Source organism: Nomascus leucogenys, chromosome 1a (genome assembly GCF_006542625.1).
Source record: "Nomascus leucogenys isolate Asia chromosome 1a, Asia_NLE_v1, whole genome shotgun sequence".
Classification (NCBI taxonomy): Eukaryota; Metazoa; Chordata; class Mammalia; order Primates; family Hylobatidae; genus Nomascus; species Nomascus leucogenys.
Genome location: NC_044381.1, coordinates 100,057,787 through 100,071,326, shown reverse-complemented (window position 1 = coordinate 100,071,326; position 13,540 = coordinate 100,057,787). Strand labels below are relative to the sequence as shown.

General features: G+C 35.2%; 1 protein-coding gene across 2 annotated transcripts in view; it reads right to left on the bottom strand.

Moving 5' to 3' along the window:
• LRFN5 (leucine rich repeat and fibronectin type III domain containing 5) overlaps window positions 1-13,540 on the bottom strand; it is a 299,317-nt gene that overhangs the window by 131,161 nt on the left and 154,616 nt on the right. The window contains exon 2 of one of the 2 annotated variants that reach the window (XM_003263739.3): window positions 11,448-11,623. The exons of the other annotated variant lie outside the window; for it this stretch is intronic. The gene's annotated coding sequence lies outside the window, so the exon portion shown is untranslated. The remainder of the gene's footprint in view (window positions 1-11,447; window positions 11,624-13,540) is intronic. 2 annotated transcript variants of the gene reach the window in all.

Sequence of the window (13,540 nt, the reverse complement as noted above, 5' to 3'; positions counted from 1 at the left end):
GGCAGTATACAAACCAATGATAATCAAAGAAAGACACTGGGAAAGAAAACCAAGAAATTTTACCTGTAAAACAATAAAATAGTCCCCAAAGGACTTTAAATTTTTGATGTTATAGCCCAGAAGAAGCTAAGCCAATTACACAAATTGTCTGCATAAGCTCACGTAAATTAATCTCTTGATGGCCCCTAATCCTTCAGTTATAAATGAAGAGTCATGTTGTTTCAAATTCTATCCAATTACGAAATATATGCCTTATTGCTCATTTATTTTAAAAAATCCTATTTGCTTCTAGATTCAGACTAGGAATCCAATTTCTATATTCACTTATTGTAAATATTTCATATTTAAATATGCCAAAATAAAGTTTTCTGGAAAAGAGCTGAGAAGGGACATTATTCTGAGCCTGGAAAAAATATTATTAAAAATTATCAAATATTGAGATATTCAAAAGTGCAATCCTCCCCTCTCAATCCCCTCCCCACCCAAAAATAAAGGATTCCATGCATCTTCTTAATGGTACTTTTATCCTGACTGCAATATAAATTGGGAAGAATTACCATCTTAAAGACAGAGTCAGAAATAGGGTTAAGGTTTGGTTAGTTTAAACACCATTATCCATTAAAAATTAAAACTGATTACTGCAATAGAATCTCCATAATATTCATTATGAAGAAGATAATAAAAAGGATAGTTGTGCTTCTGCAGTGTTAGAGTGTATATATCCCAAAATGGTACCCAGCATAAAATGATTTAAAGAAAACATCATATGCTATGGCAAAGACAAAAAGCCAAGGAAAACATAAGAATGACATTGATCACTATTTTCATTTACCATTGTAATAGAGCACCTAGCATGCTCAATTTGATGATGAAAAAATAATATAAGGAAAATTTAATAGTGCTATTTTCATAGATATTATAACCACAAACATGTAATTGGAATAACAAACAAAACTACTAAAACTAGTTCGACTTCAGCATAGTTAGTTAGAAGAGATAATGATAAAAAGCAATGTTACTGTTCAGACAAATCAATGTAAAAATGTAACACTTTAAAAATCCGTACACAGAAACACAAAAAGCATCATTAGTGAAGAAATAGAAAAGAAACTCAAGATGTACAGGATAATGTTATAAAAATTTAGTATAGGACCTAAAAAAGAACATTGATAGAGTAATTATTTAAAAATATAAAATAAAATATTTCTACTCATCTAAAATAAAAATTACTTGTGACTCCAATAAAATTTACAACATAATTTTTCACCAAACTTGTCTACTCCTAGCATTAAAATAAAAGGATAAAGAATAAAAACCAACATTAAGTAAGGCAATTTTGAAGAGAAATGGAAGGAGCTATTTATTTCACAATCTATTGAGACATACTGCAAATAGGACAATTACATTACAGTATAGTATTTGTGCAGAGATGGTGAATATAACAATAAAATAAATAGAAAAATCAAGATATATCCATTCATATACGAAAACTGTATATGGCAGTGCTAGAATTCCAATGCAGTGTGTAAAGGATACATTATTCAATAAACAATACAAGACAATTGGTTATCAGTATGGAAAAGATAAATGGAACTGTGTACAGTACTCCAAATCCAACTTAATTTCTACATTACACAAAAAACGTGAAAATAAACCTTTAAAATACTAAAGAATGCATAGGAAAATATCTTTATTTCTTCAACAGCAGAGAAAGATAGCTTAAACAAGGCACAAAACACACACACACACACAGCAAAATAAATAATTGATAATTTCATCACATTAAATGAAAGCTTTTTATTTTGGTAAAGGGTTTCTGAGACAATCCTTTTCTTAAAAAGTTGGGTCCTTTACGAAAATTCCTCCTTGTAAAAAGGACTGTCACCCTCACTGGGCAGTCCCTTTAAATTAAAGACAAGTTATTAAATATAAAAATGTTTCACAAAAGCTGATGACAACAAAACACACTAAATTAAGGCATCCATACATTGTGTAAAATGATAACTGTGTCATTATATTTAAAAAGTTATCTCTGTGTTATTCACATAGGTAAACACCAGAATGCCCATAAACCCACACCAAATAAGACTCAGGAATCCACTCAGAAGACACCAAAACGGGGACACTCACGTGGTAACTAAAATATTCTTACTTGACATTTCCTTCAATACCTTCCTTATCCATCATTACTTTTCCTATTGGGGCAGCATAGATCCCTTGACATGAATACACTTATGGAACTAACTAAACAAGAAGTCATTTATGTGTATTTTGTCCCCAAATATTTAGGAATCAGGATTACTACTATAAAACTTCCCATAAAATACACTAAAAATTTAAACAATCTCTCTTTTAACTTTCAAAAGAGTAACATGTACGTTATGATAAATATAGAACCACAAATCCAAGAAGCAATTTCAATGTTGGTTGTTTGCTGGCATTCCTACTTAGAGACACATTCAGGCATACCAATTTCCAAACTGGAGTGTTTGCATATAACTACCTAAAGAAAATCCATGAAGGCCATAAGCCCACTCTCATCATCAGTATAACTGTTACATTTAGAACCACTTTTGAGTAAATCTGACCGAAAATTTTGATCACCTGCTGTTTTATTGCAGGATGCATATAAGAAATGTTGAAAAATGCTTCACAATATAACCTTGATAAAACGAGAACATTAATTTAAAATTACATATAATTTTATTGGTGAATATTTCTTTTTTTATAACGAGAGGGTTCTCATTATAAAAAGGTTTACCCTATAATTCTGTCACTTTATAAATAATGAATGCACTTTTTCAATTGTGGATGATTTCTGTGTTGAGATGATTACTGCAGTAGGTATTGAAATAATCTAAGAGATGCTTATTTGCCTGTAATGGAACTACATCTTCAAGACATAAATAAGTAAGCAGGTATGAAAAGGTTATTTGTTTTCCAGATATTAAACAATATGTGAAGGTTTGAAGATTTGCATGCCAGTTATCAAAAAGAAAGCCAGATTCTTATTATGGATTTATGATTGCCTGGCATAAGAGGAAAAGTCATCTTATAAAAAATAGTTGCTTAAAAAGCAGCAACGGCCGGGTGCGGTGGCTCACGCCTGTAATCCCAGCACTTTGGGAGACAGCGGTGGGCAGATCATGAGGTCAGGAGTCGAGACCACCCTGGCTAACACGGTGAAATCCCATCTCTACTAAAAACACAAAAAATTAGCCGGGCCTGGTGGTAGGCGCCTGTAGTCCCAGCTACGCGGGAGGCTGAGGCAGGAGAATGGCGTGAACCCGGGAGCCTGAGCTTGCATTGAGCTGAGATCACACCACTGCACTCCATCCTGGGAGATAGAGCGAGACTCCATCTCAAAAAAAAAAAAAAAAAAAAGAAAGAAAAAGAGAAAGTAGCATCAAATCTTTCACCTCAATTGTCAAATCTAATGTGCCTGGTCTTTTATTGTATTACTACATGGGAAACGTGTTTTTATGTTGAGTCGGTTATCCTTGATTATTCCTAAGAGGCCAAAGGTAAGTTTAGTTACACGTGTAAGATCAAGCTATTCCCCCTGCAAGATCACAGTCATTATCCAGCCTTACATATGTAATTAGGAGTGATGAAAGAGGTTATTGTTTGCAACTAACCTATATATCGCCCACATGTCAGCATTCCCAATAGGTGAGCTTTATGTATCCTCCCTGTCACGATCTTTTGAACCTCACCGGGATTCTTAAACATTCTAACTATTGAATACTTATGTGTGAAAACTACATGATCAAAGTTAACTAACATCTAAGTTAACACTTTTCAAAATCAAGTTTAGATTTTCTTATGCTATTAATGTTTTCACCTGGTAGTCCTATGTCTATAAAATTCCTGACGTTTTTTCCATACAATTTTTCACATAGCTCCAACGTAAAATTTTGTTGTGTTTTATTCTTTTCATATTACAAATCATTAGTAATATTATGTTAGCATTTATAATCAATACACAATTCTTCCAATCTGTGAATTTCTTCCCATAATAAATCATGAATTATCCTAAAAGAAGCCTTTGTAGAGACGGCCAATGCTTTTCTTTCTGTAAAGGCCCTCATATTCTGTTTCATATTGATAAGAGATGCCTCAGTTTACACAGAAATTCTAAGTTTAGTATGTGTTAAAATACTCCATAGTGTAGTCTGTAGTGGTATATGGAGATCAAATGCACATTCACAAAATAGATTGCTCATTGTAATAACTGAGTTAATAACCTTACATTGAGTCAGTACAAATTGGATTGCTTCCATTGGTTTTCATAGCCAATGCTTTGGAATTAAGATTGTTGTCATGCATCTAATGCTGGTTGCCAAGAGTACTCTCCAAATTACATAAATCTCTCCTGGTCCTAAATGTAAACTAATCATTATCTCATAAAGAAGACCATTTATTCAGACTTGTTCCCTGGACATTTCACAGTAAGAACCATAGTGTTAGCAACCCAAAGACCAACATTAACAGCAGGCAGAGACAGCAGAGATTCCTCTATATCAAGTACTCCCAGCTAAGACATTTGTAGCTGTTGTGTCAGTATGTGTGGGCTTTCAGAAAGACTCTGCATTGCCTCTCTGGTTTTTCTAATTCTTATTTAAAAGAGACAATATATCAGCATATTAACCACAACAGTTTAATGCTGAAGCCTGTCTCTGAAAGCCAGAAAATTTCTACTTCTGATAAGTATATTTGCATTATCTCAGATGGAAGTAATCTCCTTTGCCACTGAACTCACATGAATATTTGCAGCTTTTCCTCACTATTTATCATATAGTAGTTATTTCTGCAGTGTACTGCCTTACCTCACCAATCTGTAATTATTTTTTAGACAAAAATTTCAGTCGTATTACTCTGCAGAGAGAGAAAGAGACAGAAAGAGAGAAAGAGGAAAATGCTCTATGCCTTTGATTATATACAAAAATAATAAAAAAGGCATTTTAATGTTGAGCAAAATTGATATGGACTCTGACCTTGCAGTGTTTACATTCTGGAGGAGAGGACAATATTAATCAGACAATTAAAGAAAAAACATAAAAATATAATGAAATACAGGTATATGATGCTATGAGACCATATAATAGAAAGAGCATATCTAGTTTGGCTGACCAAGAAAAGCTTCCTTCAGAAAGTGACTACTGAATGAGATGCAGGCAAAAAAGGTGAGATGCTCAGGGAGAAACAGTCAGGTGCAAAGACCATGGTGGGAGGTGACATTATGTGAACAAGAACAGAAAGCTCTTTGTGCCTTGAATGCAAGAAGAAGTGCATGATGGGGGACAACTTGGGGCCATTTAGAAAAATGCTAAACCATGGATAACATTGTAAGCCGTGATAAATAACTTTGTCTTCAGTCTAAGAATAATGGTCTTTATTGAGGTCATGACATCTCAATTTTGTGTTTTGTAAGCTCTCTCTGTCTGCATATGGAGAATAAGCAGAATAGATACATCACTGGGTATTTTACATAATTTAGGAGGCTCTTGGGGTAGTCTACGGGAGAAATCACTGTAGTAAGGATTAGGATAATGATAGTAAAAATAGGGAAAAGTAGGTGAATTTTAGAATTTTCTTTGTAGGTAAAACTGACCAGATTAGGTGATGAATTGTTTTTGTGGAGTGAAAGATTGAGAAAGGTGACAAAATGATTCGGAATTTTACTGGTATATGGTGAGCCATATACTGAGCTCAAGAATACCAGAAGAATATATATGGCAAGATAATCAAGGGGTTAGTTTTCCACAAGTTAAATTTAAGGCATGTAGGTAATTAGATATATCAATTCAGAATTGACTAGCAAGGTCTATGCTATACAAATTTGTGAGAGCCATTTTAAAGAATTTTTTATTGTCTGAGGATTTTTTATTCTTTCTTCTTTGTAAAGTGAATACTGCATAAGATAACATGTCTAATTTGCTCTAACTTTTGATATCATTTAAACTAATTGAACTCAATTCATGTAACCAGATAAGCATTCATAGGTAGCATATTGCTTTTGTCCTATTGATGACTTTATTTTTTATCTGTAAGTTTTTGTGGATCATATTTTATGGGATGATTTTAGGCAGTGAAGTATATACCTAAGGATATTAAACATGAAAAAATATCTATCAGATTTGATATGGTTTGGATGTTTGTCTCCTTTAAAACTTACGTTGCAACGTAATCGCCAGTGTTGGAGGTGAAGCCTAGTGGGAGGTGTTTGGATCCTGAGGGTGGATTTCTCACGAATGACTTAGTGCTATCTCCTTGGTGATGAGTGAGTTCTCACTCAGTTCATGCAAGATCTGGTTGTTTGAAAAGATATGTCATCTCCCCCCTCGCTCTCCTGTTCCCACTATCATCATGTGACCTGCTGGGTCCTGCTTTGCCTTCTGCCATGACGGTAAGCTTCCTAAGGCCCTCACCAAAAGCAGATGCTGACATCATACTTCCTACAGCCTAGAGAATCATGAGCCAAGTAATCCTTTTGTCTTCATAGATTTTCCAGCCTGAGACATTTCTTTCTAGTGATACAAAAATGAACTAACACAGACAATTGGTATTAAGTAGTGGATCATTGCTATAAAGATAACTGAAAATGTGAAAGTGGCTTTGGAACTGGGTAACAGGCAGAGTTTAGGAGACTTTGGAGATCTCAGAAGACAGAAAGATGAGGGAAAGTTTAGAATTCCTAGAGACTGGTTAAATGGTTTTGACCAAAATGCTGACAGAGATATGGATGGTGAAGACCACACTGACAAGGTCTCCAGTGGAAATGAGGAAGTTACTGGGAAATGGAGTAAAGGTCCTCCCTGTTACACCCCAGCAAATAACTCGGCTGTGCTGCATCCAGGTCCTAGGGATCTGTGAAAGTTGATAATTAAGAGTGATGAGTTAGGGTATCTGGTAGAAAAAAATTTCTAAGCAGCAAAATGTTCAAGAAGTGACATGGCTCCTTCTAACAGCCTAAATTATATACAGGAGCAAGGAAATGATTTACAGTTGAAACTTATATTTCAAAGGGAAGCAGAGGATAAAAGTTTGGGAAATTTGCAAACTGGCCAAGTGACAGAGAAAGAATATAAACAACCGATGGAGCAACCATGTGCTAGAGAGGCATGCATGACCAGAAGGAAGCCATGAGCTAATATCCAAGACAATGGGAAAAATGCCTTGAAGGAACTTCAGAGATCTTCAAGACTGGGCCTGCTCCCAGAAACCATTCTATTCTCGTGGGCCTCTGGGAAAGGAGATCCAGGGCCAGAGGCCCAGGAGAATATAATGGTTTCAGGGGCCAGGCCTAGGACCCTACTGCCCTGAGCAGCCTTGAGATATTGCTCCCCGTATACTTGCTGCTCCGGCTATGTAATGGCTCAAAGGGGCCCAAGTACAGCTCAAGCCACAGCTCCAGAAGGCACAAGCCATAAGCCTTGGTGGTTTCCACATGGTGTTAAGTCTGCAAGAGTGAAGGGGGCTTGGTGGCTACCACCTAGATTTCAGAGGATATACAGGAAAGCCTGGGTGCCCAAGCAGAAGCTTGTCACAGGAGTGGAGCTCCTCACACAGAAGCTCTACCAGGGCAATGCTGAGGGAACGTATGGAGTTGGAGCCCCCATACAGAGTCTCCACCAGGACACTGCCTAGTGGAGCTGTGGGAAAGAAACCATTGTCCTCCAGAACCCAGAGTGGTAGATTCACTGGCAGCTTGAACCCTCTGCCCAGAAAAGCCACAAGCATACAACCGCAATCTGTGAGAGCAGCTACGTGCACTGTGTCCTGCAAAGCCACACGCACAGGGCTACCCAAGTCCTTGGGTGCCCATCCTTCACAGCATGATGTGGAACATGAAGTCAAGGATTATGTTGGAGCTTTAAGATTTAAGGCCTGCCCTGCTGGGTTTCAGACTTGTATGGGGTCTATTACCCCTTTCTTTTTGCCAATTTCTCCCTTTTAGAATGGTAATGCCTACCCAGTGCCAGTAGCACTATTGTATTTTGGGACCAAATAACTCATTATGATTTTACAGGCTCATAGGTGGAAGGAGATGAGTCTCAGATGAGACTTAGGACTTTAGACTTAATGTTGGAATGATGAAAAACTCTTGAGGCCTATTGGCAAGTGATGATTGGATTTTGCAATCTGAGAAGAACATTTGGGGGGCCAGGGATGGAATAACAAGGTTTGGATGATTATCCCCTCCAAATCTCTTGTTATAATGTAATCACCAATGTGGGAGGTGGGGCCTAGTGAGAGGTATTAGATCATGGGGATAGATACCTCATGAATGGCTCCTTGGTGATGAGTAAATTCCTGGTCAGTTAGTTCATGTGAGATCTGGTTGTTAAAAAGAGTGTAGCACCTCCCCACTTTCTCTCCTGCTCCCATTCTCTCCATGTCATGTGCCTGCTCCCGCTTTGCCTTCTGTGATAATGTTACCTTCCTGAGGGGCTCACCAGAACCAGATGTTGGCACCACGTTTCCTGTACAGCCAGCAAAACCAAGAGCCAGTTAAATCTCTTTTCTTTCTAAATTACCCAGCCTTGGGTATTTCCTTATAGTGATGCAAAAATGGACTAACACATGGTTGAAGAAATAGACAAATGAAAACTGTACTCATAGAAATGGTATACAGAGAAAATAATGTTTAGTAAAGAATACTACAAATTGTCAAATGATAACATGTTGACCATTATTATGATACCTAGTTAAGCCACTTTCAAATAATGTCATAAAAGGTGATAATTTACACACTTTAAATATAAGGGAGTTCATTTCAGAAAAATAAAGCATCACTTAAATATTATATATTTAATGTCATTAAGGATACCTTAATAGTTAAAAGGAATATTAGCTTTGTAAAATGATTATCCTCAATATGTATATAATAAATTATCTTTACATATACACACACATATATACATATATACACACACATATGTAAATATATACATATACATACATGCACGTAAATACACACACATACATACGCATGTATTTTCAAAAACATGTACCTACAGGCACATTTGCTGTTAAGACATTATGCATTGTTTAATTTCATCAATACTTTTGTCAAGTGAGAACGAATAGAGAAACAAGACAAAAGTAGTCTTCTACTGTCCAAGGCTAATTGGAAATGCCAGGGTGAGAAAAATAATCCTAATAGCAACCGTTACCACCTCAGCTGTCCTCCTTAATCACAAGTGGATATTCCACTGCATCATTATTCCACTACTACTACTCCATTCACTGTTTCACTCTAAGAAAGTTCCTGGTATTCCATTAATTTTTAAAGGGATTTTAATGGATGTCCTATGAATTTTCAATGAGGTATTTGAAGTTGGACAAACCTAATTAGGAATGTGTTTACTTTCTGTCTTTTTTTTTCAGAGTGATTAATTTCATGCAAGACTTTAACCTAATGTTACTCCAAAGAAAAAATAGAGAACATGAGGTACTACTTCTACACACTAATGGACTGCTAATTTAAAAAACCAAATCAAGCATTAACTTGGAAGAGTCTTTTTCAATATATAAATTATTTCTGGTTAGCCTTTTATTTCCAGGTTAATTAAGAAAATCTTTTGGCCTTGATTTTAGCAATTAGTAAATGAAAACGTGTTTGAATTTACTTTATTTTGTGATTTACACTAGAGAATCTATCAGTAAACACAGTTCCTTTGCTAACAGCTTTTGTAAAGTAAATGCTTTTATCTAGAGAAAGTCTTGCCAGTGGAAAACAACACACAAAAAAATTATTAATTAACTAATTGTTTGGGTAGATAAAATCTCTGGAGTTTCTTGTGGGGTTGCCATAAAGAAACAAACTATTTTTACATTTTCACAGTCCCCTCAGGCTTGGACAGTGTCCTCTGTCTCCTTAAGAACATGTAAAACACAGAAAATTTAGAATGCATTTCTCAAGTTGTTTCATTTAATGGAAAGCTAAAGCAGCAAAGCAACAAAAGCAATTCCTAAAATAAATGAACAAATTATGTACAAAAGGAATAGCAGGTAACAAAATACAGGAAGAAGAAACCTACGCTAAAATCATGTTTGGAATGAATCTGCATACTCAGATTCATCATTTTACACCACCATCACAGTTATAATCAATTAACCTCAATATAATCCAGATATATTATTTTTGTATATGTCTTAAAAGTAGTCCTTCTACACCACCTTGAGCATACTAGCAACAACATACTGGCTGCCTATTTTAAATGTTATATAATTAGATATATCATGATTCAGATATAAATTCTTAACTACAGTTTTTCTGTTCTTCTAATAACATATGCATTTATGTTGCATATTGACATGTAAGATGTTGCAAAATAAAAGTGGGTTCATTAAGTTTATCTTACCTGTTCACTTCAAGAAAATTTTAATTGCCAAGCATCCAATCACTGACAGACAATTTCAGCTATATCAAACTTTTGCTCTATATAAAAGTGCACCTACAATCAATTTTCTGTGCAGTGACATTGCAATGTAAATATATCCCCAAGAGCAACAAGAAATGCTTACATCAAATATTTAGGAGAAGAAAAAAAATGCCTCAAACATAAAGTTAAACTAGAAACATGGCAAAACAACACGCTCATAAGTATGAACCAGGAAAGTTCGAACGTTTCCTGAGACGTTGTCTTTATTTTCAAATCCTATGACCATAAATAATCTTTTAACTAATACATTTACCTGATTTACCTAGAAGTTAGAAAGCCCATACATAAATTTATGGCTGGGAATTTGTTCTGTGGTGGTTTACAGTACATTGTCTTATACATTTTACAGATTCTTCATGTCCCCTGATTTCAATTCATTTTCCTACATATGATTTTCATTTTCTTTTGTTTTTCTAGTATGCACATTTAAAGGCTGGCATAAACCCTCCTTGAATGACCCAGATAATGTAACATTCAATAAACCAACCAATCAGGAAAAGTGCTCTTTCTAGCACCAGCCCATTACCCTCTACATAGCACTGGACATCAAAGCCATAGAAACAGCACTTATTTTTTTAAAATTTAGAAAACCAGAAATTGTATTCCACTTTCATAGTTTATTAGCCAAGCAAATCTGATAAAATATTTGGTCATTTTGAACCTTTTTGTTCATTTGCAAACATTGTTATTTTAATCTATTCCTTGTCCAGGCCTTAGGGTTGTAAGTATAAATTATGATAATGCATGTGAAACAAAAATCCTGAAAAAAAAATTAGAAAATTCCTTAAGGATATAGGTTATCAACACAAAAAGTGGTAGACATTGAATCTCCAAAAAATATGACTCAAAAAAAACAAGCAAAAAAAAAAAAACAAGATAATCAGTGATGAATAATACTAGGTTTTATTTGTATGTAATTTAGCAAGATTTTTAGTTTTCCTCCCTTAAGTGTTTTAAACCCACTGACAATGATTGAACTGAATGCAATCAACTTACTTCTGGAGCCTGAAGAGTTCCTCGCGGCTGTGAAGGAGTCAGCACTCTGCCTGGCTGCTGCAGAAGACGGACAGAGTGAAAGCATCTCCAAAGCTGATTTCAGAGGACGGTGTCAAAAGATGGGTGCTCGGCTGCTACATATCTTCTCAACACCTGGATGAATGGTTACAGGGATTCTTCAAAGGAGGCAAGCACAAAAAAAGAGTGTATCAAAAAATGCTTATAAATATCCTTGCAAAATATAGTGGCTGTTAACTGGGTGATCTCAAACTACAGCAGGACTATCATGCAATATGATTTAAATATATTTGCATAATAAAGCTTTCCAATGGAATATGCAACATACTGTGATTTCAATAAATATATTAGCATTCTCCTTTCCTTTTTGAAATGTTTTCTTATCAAAACTGAGGATAATTTAAATAATCTTAAGCTGTATAGTTCAATTTCATCATATTCAAATTAATTCAACTTGCAGTCTAATGTTAAAACACTGCATAAGTTAACATATATTTAAGCATCACCTACTACTTACGAGTCATATGACAGTTAGGATATGGCAGTGAATGAACCTGAAAAACCCTTACCCTGATTAAGCTAATAGTCTTATGTTGTTTTTCCCATATTTTTTTCAACAGAGAAAATCTGTCTATTGCAACCTATATGTCTATGAAAGAAATACATAGGCATGCCATTTATTTTTTAACTTTATGTCAGAAGATTACTGATTTCTACCTCTTTTTGAGGTTTTCATGTTACTCTTAAACAATAGTTAACTTGGCTCTATAAAACACAATGTTTAACTTTCTTTCCTTTAAGATCTATGTAATAGTACCAATTGATATTCAGTCACTGATATTTTTAATGCAGAAATAGGCTGAGTTTTTTAAATGTTCTTGAAATTAATAAAAGCATTGTAATTTTACTTTAACTATGACTTATTTTGTCTGAGAAAGTGAAAGTGAGAAATAATGAAATTCCAAAGCATAATAATAAAAAACAGACCTAAGATGAAACAGCAACTTGAGTTTAGTTTATTATTTCTGCTGCCTCCACTTGTAAAGATATACGAAAAATCTTATAGAGTCAAAATTTAAAGAAGTGATTATATTGTCTTAAGATACTCAGTAATTAGGAATTTATTTAAAAAGGAAAATTAAGCTATTGCTTAATTTAATACTAAAATGGTCAGAAATACTAAAAATCAAGGCACAGATTAATTGTGCAATTAAATAAAAGTAAATTATAGCTTATATATTTCAATTACTTATCTGAATCTGTCAATCAATGCTGTATCTTTTTGAAATTTATGTTTACTATAGCATTTTAGAATAACTGGGACGTACCACATACACACGTATGAATATAAATCAATCATTTGACAACCATGTTGATACAGCAATTGTTTGTTTTTTCATTTATTTCCTTCCATGAATATATTTTAAGCTAACTTTCACATTCATATATGCATGATAAAAACATCAGAAATCCAACAGTACATCTCCCTCCAAAGTAAGATATCCTCCTCTGAGAAAACCAATTTCACATTTTAGAACATTCTTTCAGAAATAGTTTGTGTGTGTATGTATGTGTGTGCGTGTGTAAATTTTTGTACATATATCAGAATACTTTGCTCTGTTGTGCCCTGTTTTTTTTTTTTTTTGAGACAGAGTCTCGCTCAGCAGCCCGGGCTGGAATGCAGTGGCAGGATCTCGGCTCACTGCAAGCTCCGCCTCCCGGGTTCACGCCATTCTCCTGCCTCAGCCTTCTGAGTAGCTGGGACTACAGGCACCCGCCACTACGCCCAGCTAATTTTTTTGTATTTTTAGTAGAGACGGGGTTTCACTGTGTTAGCCAGGATGGTCTCGATCTCCTGACCTCGTGATCCGCCCTTCTCGGCCTCCCAAAGTGCTGGGATTACAGGCGTGAGCCACGGCGCCCGGCCTGTGCCCGGCCTGTGCCCTGTTTCGTTAACGTATTGAAGAACATTCCATTTCTGTCTTCTAGCATGAATCCATCCATTCTAACAGTGCACATCTACCATAAGCATAATCTGCTCGTAAAGTATCTTAACTGAAAAAGTACACGTTTCT